Source organism: Diprion similis, chromosome 1 (assembly GCF_021155765.1).
Source record: "Diprion similis isolate iyDipSimi1 chromosome 1, iyDipSimi1.1, whole genome shotgun sequence".
Classification (NCBI taxonomy): domain Eukaryota; kingdom Metazoa; phylum Arthropoda; class Insecta; order Hymenoptera; family Diprionidae; genus Diprion; species Diprion similis.
The window spans coordinates 1,818,203-1,829,800 of record NC_060105.1 but is presented as its reverse complement, the minus strand read 5'-3'; the positions used below and the strand labels follow the sequence as shown (position 1 = coordinate 1,829,800).

The window sequence follows — 11,598 nt, the reverse complement described above, 5'->3', positions numbered from 1 at the left end:
TGAATATTGAAGACTGTATTTATTTATACCGACTCGGTATGCGCAGAGTTGAGTTTAATTTTAATAATTTAGTTTAATTTTTTACCCAAAACGCAACACCGGCAGATTCGTTCTGTATTATCGCAAATCCGTGTATTTGCTTTTACGATAAAATACAACCGCGGAGACTTAAATTGTCCAGAATATTATGCACGCGTGATATTATAACGTGTGTGTGTGTGTGTGTTTGTGTGTGTAATTAAGAATTAACGTCAGGCCGAGAAATTAAACGAGGAAAGACGTCACGATCAGATTGATATTAACTTTATACATATATTATATTGTTAACTGATGAAAGATAGAAGAAAACGATTGAAAGATATAAAAGGTTATTTATAATAAATCATATCTCGCGAATTGATTGATGATCTGAAATCCGATCAAAGTTACCATTTTATTTTCGTATAATACGAGTAATTCGATGATATCTACGTAGAACAGAGTGGCGCGATGGATATCCTCGAAATCAAATTTTCACTTACTTCGTCGCATTTTTGTAACAGTCGAGAGAGACGAGAGAGAAAAAAAAGGAAAAGATGATAACAAATAAGAATATAAAAATCGTAAACGAATATGGGAATGAACAAGAAATATGATTTTCGTGGAAATGAAAGGAAGAAAAAAATGATAAAGAAACGAGAGGAACGTGAGAAGCAGGGGGAGGGGGAAGAGGGGGAGGGGGCAGAATGGAAAAACTTTTGACTACTTGGCGTCGATCAATTTCAGGACAAAGACGAACGGTTCTGTACGGTGATTTAAAACTTTGAGGGGAAATTGTTTACCGACCTTAGTGAAAGGGAAATATGGGTGGGAAAGTGGCGAAGGCGAGGGAATCTTGTTTTATAACGTCGTCTTGTCGGAAACATGGATATTTTATCAATGAGTAGAATGAGGAGAAAAGGAGAAGGAGGAGGCGGAAACGAGGCGAAATGAAAAACGAAATTTTTGCGGTCGAGAGAGGTTGAAGTTCCGAAAGTCCCACATTCCGAATCTTTTTTTTTTTTTTTTTTTTTTTTTTTTTTTTTTTTGCTGGCGAAATTCGAACTAAAGAAATCAAACTTTGACGAAACATCGAAGTTTCGGAATTCCGAGAGTTCGAGAATGAGAAGAATTCAAATTCTGAAATATCGAAATTCCGATTGATCGGACATTTTTGGCTAGGTGAAATTTGACCAATTTGATCTTTCTTTGTTTTGGATTTTCGATATCTTTACGTTCGGAATCCTGGTTATTCTGAGTTTTGTTTTTTCTCATTTTTTACACACACTCGTCGAGTTAACTACGCCGCGTGGTTGTATTTTAATTTTTAGAATTTTACTCCATCCAAATTTTATTTTTCGAAATCTTTCTCCGTCGTAACTCGAATTGTACCGTTTTTCGATCCTTCGAAAACTTGTTGTTTCTTCAAAGATTGATTTCTTTACTTTTTCACTTTCGCCGAAACAAATAATTAACCTGAATTTAGCGCTTTGGGAACTTTTCAATTTCGGAACTTCAACCCCGTCCCTTTGCGGTAAAAAAAAAAAAAAAAAATCTGTACGTTGTTTACAATTTTACTTCAATTAACCGTATCTTCTTCTCTTCCTCATTTTTATTCCGTGCTGCAAATTTTCTAACTTAAAATTCGAAAGCTTAAGAAAACTCGAGATGGAAACGTTTTCGTTTTCCAACATATCGATGTTCACGTCGTCACGTCATCGGTGCCTAATTGGCAGGTAAAACCAATGAAAATTGGATGTCCTTGGATGTACCGGATCCTCCGATCTCTCGAGGACCACACGGGGTGCAGCTTCGCGTCGCCGTGACGCCGAGCGTCCTTCTCTCCTCTCCTCTCCTCTCCTCTCCTCTCCTCTCCTCTCCTCTCCTCTCGATATCCGAGGTGGCGAACGAACGGCGCCCTCTGCGCAAGCACAGGTGGGCAAGCTCTCTTTCTCTCTCTTTCTCTCTCTCTCTCTCTCTCTCTCTCTCCATCGTATAAATGGGAAGCAGTAGACGCGGCGGGACACTCCGTGTTTGGTACGTGGGAAATAACGAACCTCTACATCCGTTCGCTACTTGTATTCTACAACTTTTCACCCTTACGCTTCTCAAAGGACTTCTTCTCTACCGTCAAAGAATATAACAATCCTCGCCGAAGGTGAGTCAAGGATTAAATACCCACCAAATATATGCTAAGGTTTTTGAGATAACGAAGGGAAATTCGTTTCATGCACGAAAAAAATCGACATCGACTAATAGCGATTGCTTTTTGTTTTTTTTTTTTGTTTTCGTTTTTTGTATTTTTTTTTGTCACATATTTTTATGATGAACACAACAAGCATACGTAGGTGTGGAAATCGAAGTGTGACGATCGAAAAAACAAATCAGATGAAACGACGACGAGGAAAAAGAAAAACAATTTAAAAAAAAACTAAAAAAAAAAAAACTATCACAACCGAACGTGAATAAATAAACAATTTTTAAAATTCGTGTTACGATTATAATACAAACGACTGTATGATCAATAATAATAATAATAATTATAGTATTACCGCGATTGCAAAAGGAAGGGAATATTTCCGTGAAGAAATCGCGTGAGTTTTGTTTATCGCAATAAACAAATATAAGATGAAAATAAAATGAAAATATTTTTCTCCAATTTTTGCGTACTACGTGCGGAAATTTTTTTTTTTCTCTCTTTACTTGTTTTATTCCCTGATATTCTTATCTTTTAGTTCTTCCGAATCGCGTTCGCTTCTCCCGTCAATTCATTGTGTACGTATCACGAATTAATTAACGTAAATTTATATAATCCAATATTGAACGTGTCGCGCGTCGTTCCGAAATCGGATCGGAGCTGTTCTCTTTTCGCAATTAGCCGAGAGGTTTTTTTTTTTTTTTTTTTTTTTTCTTTTCTTTTTTCATAACCATCGCGCAACAGATTGCGTACATCTAATCGCTACATACATTGAATTTATAATGTTTGTATTAAAAAAAAATCGATGCGGTTTATTAAACGGTGATCGAGATTTAATCGTCGAACCTGCGTTCGGTGTCACGTTGGTGGGTTTTTTTCGTTTTTTTGTTTTTTTGTTTTTCCTTCTCATCCCTTCCAGCGATGGAAATTCGTTTTTCATTTTCGTAATAACGCGGGAATGAAAAAACGAATAAAGAAAAAAAAGGCAAAAGAAAGAAAGAAAGAAAGAAAAAAAACAAATTCCGCCCAGATTATCTCGAATCTCGTAAAATTATTCGCACATCACTTTTGCGTGTACAATATAATGAGAATAATAATAAATATTAATAATTTTTGTCAACGCGTTACGTACTCGTGCAGAATTCATTGTATGTATATAAATTATTACTTAATTTCGTGAGAAGATTTATTTATTATACATTATATATGTGGAGGAAAATCTTGGCTACCGTCGTGGGAAATTGAATTCATAGAGCGACGTTCTATCGCGCATTATATAGATTATACAGGTTGCATATATATATATATACATATATATATATATATATTGCGTGTAGGTATGTATCAGCGGATCCGCATTCTCCAACTGTTTCCGATCTGCCGAGTGGAATTCGATACCCGTTTCATATCCTACTACGCTGGCAATATTCAGGGAGTCTAAATCATACCGGCTCCGAGGGTAGAAATCGAAACTGAGGGGCGCAATTCGCGTTCCTCAGTTTCTACGGTATACCGTATATATATATATATATATATATATCGAATCGAATATCGAACGCAAAATTCCGCAACGGTTACGATTTAAACGCGGAAACGATTCCACTGATGTACTTCGTTAATCACGACGTTATTCATTCGTTTTACGATCTGAGTATGAAAATTTTAGTTTTCATTCTTATTTCGAAAAATCGAAACACGTTGTGTCTGTGATATTTTAGTATCAATAGTTAATATCATGCTGTATGTATACGTTTGAGGTAAGGTTTTCATAAATCATTTTCTAAATCGACACTGGCGTGCGGCATGAAATACATATATGCGCAGTATATTTTTAGTGCGCGGAGGGTTAAACGGAAACGTAATATCTGGACGTCAATCTATACCTCGTGTGGTAATAATAAACTAATTTTCTTGAAAATAAAAGAAGAAGAAAGAGGAGACAGGAAGAAAAAACTCAATCAAAGTAAAATCGGAAATACGTGACGGATATAATATCACGTTCAGTAAAAAGTGTGTGTGTGTGGGTTTTTGAAAAGTTTCATTTCTCTCAGCTGAGAAGAAATATTTTATATTCCAAGGGGATGAAATCGAGTCAACCTTTTTTTTATCATTCCGCGATTCAAGTTTTGGAATTCGAAATTTTTTTTTATCCTTCTACTATCCACGTTGGCATCATCATTGAGTTCATTCATTTCACGAATCACGTAATTCCCACAAACGAGGATCTAAATCGAATCTGATATCGTTTCACGCGAGATGCGTGAGACCTGAGTATATTTTTTTTTTCCTTCTTTTTTTTTTTTTTTGTTCTTTTTTCCTCATCATTATTCTTCACTTTCCCCCCGTTTCGTTTAATCGATAAAAATGATTAACGATCCTGTGCGTAGGAGCGAAGAGATTGAATTCATCACACCCGCCGCACTGCAGTGGTAGACTGTTTTCGGAGTATTTTTCTTCCTCTTCCTTCTCGTCTCACAATCTCGATCTCTCATCTTTATACCTACGTAAGCGATACGTCTTTATGCACTTACGTTTAAGCTCCTATACTTAAATATGCGTGATTAATACGGTAATAAACAAACATATTTACAGGCTGATCAACTTGTATCGAGGTCGCGAAATTTCACCTCGATTTTCAACCACGATACAGTAATTAATCCCTGATATCGAGATCGCGTACAAAAAAAAAAAAAAAAAAAAAAAGAAAAAGAAAAAGGAAAAAAAAAAACAGGCGAGAATCAACTTTTAAACCCGAAAAACTCGAGGCTTTTTCAACAAACGTGGAGCTTATATTTTTCCTCGCGAAATATTGACTCCGGCCTCTCGATACCTCCTCTTATAATATACTTAAAAAGCTTCGTTTAATTTTTTTTTTTTTTTTTGTTTTCAAACATTATTCAACCATCATTCAATACCGTTAATTAAATCGCCAAAAGTTCGGGTTGATTATATTATTATTTAGGAGTTTAAAGGGGAGGAGGAAAAAAATTTAATTAGAAAATTTCGATCAGCAGCTTTTATTTTTTGTTTAAGAGTTTTCATTTTTCCCCTGGTTTTTCGCTTCAAAGGTTCCCGCCTTCTTTTCTACACATCTTCTCATCTTCTGAACACCCGAGTTTTCAGCTGAATGGTGTTCAGGCTTCGGATCGTAAAATCTATGCACAGATCGCAGGAACGAGAGTTGTAAAATTGTTTTTTCCTTGGTTAAATGTTTTGATTATAACCATAGCAGTGTGCGTAAGAACTTCAAGGAAGAGTTTAGAAACGATACGAGACACGAGGAAATCGTTTCTTCCTTTAGTCACTTTGTCCCGTTCTTTTGAAATTTCCTTTTTTTTTCCTTTTTTTCCACAACATTTCTTGAAAGAAAATGTACAGGAAAAAAACGAAATCTAATCGAAAAGGGCTTAGAATCTTTTTTTTTCAGAATTTAAGTTTCATTATATCGTTGAACAACTGAATGTTTAAATATTATTTTCGCAATCGTATAAGAAAAAAAAAAAAAAAATAATCAAGAAAAATTGTATTTAAAACGAAAAAAGTGAAGTCTGGTAAAGTCGTATTAAAGTGAGGAAGAAAGATGTGAAGAAGATTCATTATAACTGGGAGTAGTTAGACGCAGAAGACTTTTTAGTTTATGCTATACCGATGCGATGGTTGAACTTTTATTCGCACGAAACGCTTAAAGCTCGTCGGATATTCGCAGAGAGAAAAATTTCCGCATATAACACGAGTCGAAGTTTGGCTTACGCGGATGGAATTCGAGCTGCTTCGAGAGGGCCGTAAATTTCTTAACGTGACATTTTTACGAAAAGTCGTTAAAATCGAGACGCGGAACCGCCGCGCCGTGCCGACCTCTTCACTGTATATATTCGCGGCTCGGGGCCGATTAGTTCGTTACGTTTACGGGGTACGAAAACTTGGAAAGTTCGAAGAAGAAGCAGAAGAAGAAGAAGAAGAAGAAGAAGAAGAAAATAGAGTCAATGAGGGGGTTAATTACTCCGCTGATATCGCGAAGAGCTAATTCTTTATTCCAGGCGTTTAAAAAGCTGCATATCGCCATGAGAAAAGTTTTAGTCAGTATAGAAAATTTTTGTAAAACCGTTTCAATATTATTGAAATTATATAAAAAAAAATTCTTGGGATCAATTGTATTTTTTCACTTTGAGAAATTTGAGATTTTTCTCAAAAAATGGAGTAAAAAAGAAAGATGCGTAAGGTTTTTTCGTAAAATATAATTCGTAAATTGAGAATTAACTCTAGACATGAATCTAGAAGTAAAATATGCTCCATTCGTAGTAAAAAATATAGTTGAAATAGATATTTTTGACGAGAAAAGTTTCGTGTGTTTCTCTTTTACAGTAGTTTTCAGTAAAATCTGTTATTTTTCTTTTCCCCGTGATTTATTGGCGAGACAATTTTCTGTCTTAACTGCAGCGATGAGAGAATAATTTTTATTTTGATAAGAAGATGAAGAAGATGAAGAAGAAGAAGAAGAAGAAGAAGAATCAGGAATGTCCCTGTTTTTTTGAAAAGAGCGAATTTTCCACTCCGTATATAAGAAATATTCAGGCTCGACTTTTTATACAGTTCCATTCCAGGTTTCGAGTTTATAAGTTTTGACGCGCCGTAGGAAAAATGTAAACCGTCGATTCTATATAAAGTTTAATTGCAGACGATTCGTAGGAATACGCAAATCCCCGGGATTTGTCGGTGTGTTTGACCTCGTCTTACGGAGTCCAGCGAACTCAGCTATCTCAGATTCTACCAGCTACGTCCATCTTAAATATCGAGTTTGCATTTAAATAAGATAAAAAGTAGCTCCGACTCGCCTTTGACGGAGTCAATCGGTCAGGAATTTTTACTTTGGTATCTCTTCCGACGATAAATTGTGCCGCGTGTCATGTATTGGCAAAAAATTCAGGCATTGCAACCGTCGAAACTGAGTGGAATTTTTTTCAGATTGACAAGACACTTAAAAACCCGGAAAACCTTTAAATATCAGGGGATTTTTAATTTTTTGTATGAAAAATATTGAAAATATCATAGAAATTAGAAATGATTTGATAGAAGAAAATCAATTTTTCGTACATTACATTTTTCCTTCAATATACGAATTGAATTTTAATCGAATATAGAGTAAATGAACCGAACGATTTATGTTTTAGTAACTTACCAGCACGTGAAAAATGTCAGGAAAAATCATGGAATTTTTTTTCCACAAAATTTCTTCGTTTGAACCTTTGATTTATAGCATTTTTACTTCAAAAAATTTCTTTCGACACATTCTTGTATCGAATCTCGATAGTCACGTTCGATCAAATAACATCTTTCCACTTCAATTCCACGTCACCGAACATCTTCCCGAATTTCCCGCGCCCTTCGTTCCAATAAATGCTCTCTCTCTCTCTCTCTCTCTCTCTCTCTGCGATACACGGCTACACTTATACTTCGGATTAATAACCGGGTCCTTCGGGTCCTTCTGTCCATTGAAACATCCCGTCATTGGGTCGGTGGTCGACAGGATCAGGCAGGCAGGGACTATATATTATATAATGCATTCGAACCCGGAAGCTGCAAACTCGCACAATATCCAAGTTCCCGCGTATAAGCTGTTGGTATAATACCTACACACGTTTGCACAAAGTGCTCGAGCTCTCTTCGAGTTTCGCGATGGTCTAATCGATCGGTCCTGCAGCCCCAGGACCCACATCCTTATATATATATATATATATATATATATATATATATATATATATATATATATATATAACACACCTTATACCAGTAATATCTTCCTCCATGTCCCATCACATGAAAAGTATTGAATTCACGCGCTTCGGAGAGTTTCATATATATCAAAGATTCGAATCAAGAGAAACTAATTTACTTTTCTTTCTTTTTTTTTTCGATTCTTTTTTGCTGATTTTAACGAACGAAAGAAAGAAACGAACGCTGACGTGTCATAAAGGTTGACATAAACGTTCTTCCAGGCACGAGGTTAAAAAGCGAAAAAGAAAAGAAAAGAAAAGAAAAAACGAACCGACGATGAAATGCAAAGGCCGTAAAACACGCGGAGATACGAGGGAAAAAAATGTACGAATGGCATATCCAATTCAATTATCTTGCATAATTAAAGGGTGTGTTATATGGTCGTGGCAAAGCTTCGCGCTGACTTCACGACGAGCTTATAAAGTTCAGGGACGTGTCAAACGAAACGGGTGGCGAGGGTGGGGGGAGGATTCGGGACATTCGAGGAAGGAAGAAAACCTCGCTGCAGAACTTTGAAACAGGTACTATATATACATAGACTGTGATAATCTCGCTTCGTTGATTAACATCTGTTCTGACCCAAAAACCCAATTATTAATGAATGGTAAGCTCAGTTCGCTATACTTGCGAAATTTAATTATTAGGACAATCCGAGGAGTCCAGTGTATAAGCAATTGTTGTAATTTTCAAGGAGGATGAAATTAACAACGACGCGTCAAATCTGTGATCTTTTCACTTGTAATATTACTATACGTATCTCAATTTGGCCAAAACAATTACGGGACTTTAGGGACTTTTTTTGCAAAAGGGTAAAACTGGCCAACTTCTCTTATGAGGAGACAACTTGGATAACAAAACTCGCGGAAAAAGTGCTTCTGCAAACTATTCCTTTTTCCTTCCTCTTCCGCAATTTCGTTTTCTTTTTCTTCTTCTTCTACTTTCTCTTTCTCTTATCTCTGCGTAATAAATTAAATTTCTCATATTTATACAGGCTGAAGGTAACGCTGCACAGATTTTACAGGACAAAATATTTATTCGATAGCTCGGAGACAAAGTTGCTCTCGTTTATTACAATCTTCGGTTATTTTTTAAATCGCGTGTTACGTTTTTGGGGATTTTAGGGGAGTTAACGGTTACTTTGAATTTCGCTGGTCAAGCTTGGAAAATTTTGCAATTGTCAGGGGATTTTTAATTTTATAATAGAGAAAATTGAAAATATTAGTCTTTTATACTGGGAAATTAGAAATCATTTTTTCAGAAAACAAATTTGTTTAAACTTGACTTTTTTTCTTCATCATATGTTTCTTAAATTTGATTTTAAATTTTAAACGAACACAGAATTATCAAAGGGAACGATTTAGGTTTCAGTAACTTGGAAGTGCGATGAAATTTTTTTTCTAAAACTTTACGGCCACCCTGTCGACGTACCACCTCTGATATTTCGTCGACGATATATTATCGAAGGGTCGGAGTTTCTCTCTTCCGATTTGTTTGCAGACGGTGATCGTGAGCTTCCATACCGCTGCTGGACGGTTTTCGGAAACGCACGAAGTTTCGACGGAAAGTAGGACACGGTTTGCCATGTGGGCGTGGCAGGCAGTCATGGGATGTAAATAGGAAGCCTCTACTCTAATCTCTGCAGCTAGTCTAATAGGAATTCTGCTCTGACAAAGTTATTTGCAAGGGTCAAATACTGATTAAGGTCGGTAGGGCTTACCGCGTCTCGCTATTCACTCAGACCCCAAAATTAACGTCAAATTTACACTAGCAAAACTACCGCGAAGAGTTTGAAACGATCGATTTTCAAATCCCCCTTCACCTACGTCGTTTGATTATATATATATATATATATATATCAATTTTAACGATGCTTTGGAAAATAAATTGATAACTTGAAAATTCATTTGCTCGAAGCGAAGATGAAATTGAATGGTAAAAAACTAGAAGAAGAAGAACAGATAATTTGCCCGAAGTAATCGTGAAGGTTCGATTTAATCAGAGCTCTTCGATGAAAATAGGTGAATAAATTTCAAAAAATCGTATAAGATTTTTTTTTTTTTACACACCGTACGGACACTAATTTCTTTTTCGTGATATTAGAATATTTAATTAAAACCGGTGTTCGGTTATCGATTCTGATAATAAAAGGAAGGAAAAGAGAGAGATTAAAAGAAAGAAGAAAGAAAGAAAAAAAATAAAATAAATGAGAATTACAGCTGCTGAAATTCAGCGAAAAAGGAAAACTTTTGCGATTCGATTTTACTTCCTTTTTTCTTGTTTTTTTTTTTTTTTTTTTTTTTGTTTTTCTTTTCATATCTTCTGCCGGATAATTTTCATCAAGAAAGTTCTGTTTAAAGGCGACGGGAACCTGCAGTATGCTAAGGATAAAAGAGACGCGCTGAGAAAAAGTAAAATGTATGTATACACGTATAAAATCGAATTTCCCGTAAAGTTTGTTGAAAAATTTTTGCCATCGAATGGATTGCGAGTTTCGCGAAGCGTCGCAGGTTATTTGCTGGTCTTCTGAAGAAGATCGACCCGCTGCAGTTGTCGTATCAAAGCTCCTCGTGTTCCGCACACGAATAATGCGATATATCTATGTGTGTGTGTGTGTGTGTGTATAATATACGTATAAACCTCGAATGCATTTCCGTTGCAGGTCGATTTTCTCGGTTTATGTCGTTGTTTTTCCCTTTTCCCTTTTCCCTTTTTTTTTTTTTTTTTTTCTTTTTATACACGTTTCTTTTATCCTCGTCGCATTTTTCTACTCCGCTTATATATCCGTATATCCTATACGTAATACGTAACTATACATATACGATACGTATGTATAACGTTCGTACATATGTAAATACATACATACATAAGCTATATCTATCTATTGTCAACGAGAAAAGCAGCCTCGTTTTGTCGTCACGCTGTGTACCACACAGGTGCGGTTACAAGAATAATAAAAGAAAAAACGAATAATAGAATAAGGGTAAAAAGAAAATAGATTGCAGTAATACCCCGGTGATGGTAAAATAGTTTTATATATATATATCGAACCTACTGAGTTTCGGTATACCTGAAATTCTCTCTCTCTCTGTCTGTGACGGGAACGGAGATTCCTCTGAAATAATTTACTTTCTCAACCCCCCCCCCCCCCCCCCATACATAGAATTGCATTCTATGTAATATGCGCGGGACATAATTATTACCTACGTTGGAAATTTTCTCGTTTAATAATACGTGGAAGAAAAAAAAAAGATACATATTTAGAGTAGATATACCTATATGCGATGTATGCGCAAGTTATTATTCTCGTGGGATTAGAGCTGTAAAACGATTTTTCCAATTATATTTGCTCGAATATAAATTGTAGAAGTTCTTTTTTTTTGTCATTTTACTTTTATTTGCACGTTCCCGGATTTTGCGTTAGGAAATATTAATTAAAAATGAAATTAATTATTAATTCTCTCGTCGTCGTCGTCGTTCAAATGTAGCACAGATTTTACTTTGTATTGTATACATTCTGTAACTTTGACAAGATAATTAATTATTGCACGTATTATGTATAATTCTATATCAATTTCGAATGTCGTATGTATATATGTGTATAATAGTACATT

The 11,598-nt window shown here is 35.5% G+C and overlaps 1 protein-coding gene across 2 annotated transcripts in view; it reads left to right on the top strand.

Annotated features, from left to right (window-relative positions):
* Positions 1-2,024: 2,024 nt before the first annotated feature.
* LOC124408023 (calexcitin-1) overlaps positions 2,025-11,598 on the top strand; it is a 55,250-nt gene continuing 45,676 nt past the window's right edge. Inside the window, exon 1 of one of the 2 annotated variants that reach the window (XM_046884706.1) lies at positions 2,025-2,176. The gene's annotated coding sequence lies outside the window, so the exon portion shown is untranslated. The remainder of the gene's footprint in view (positions 2,177-11,598) is intronic. The other variant, XM_046884786.1, reaches the window with a different exon arrangement.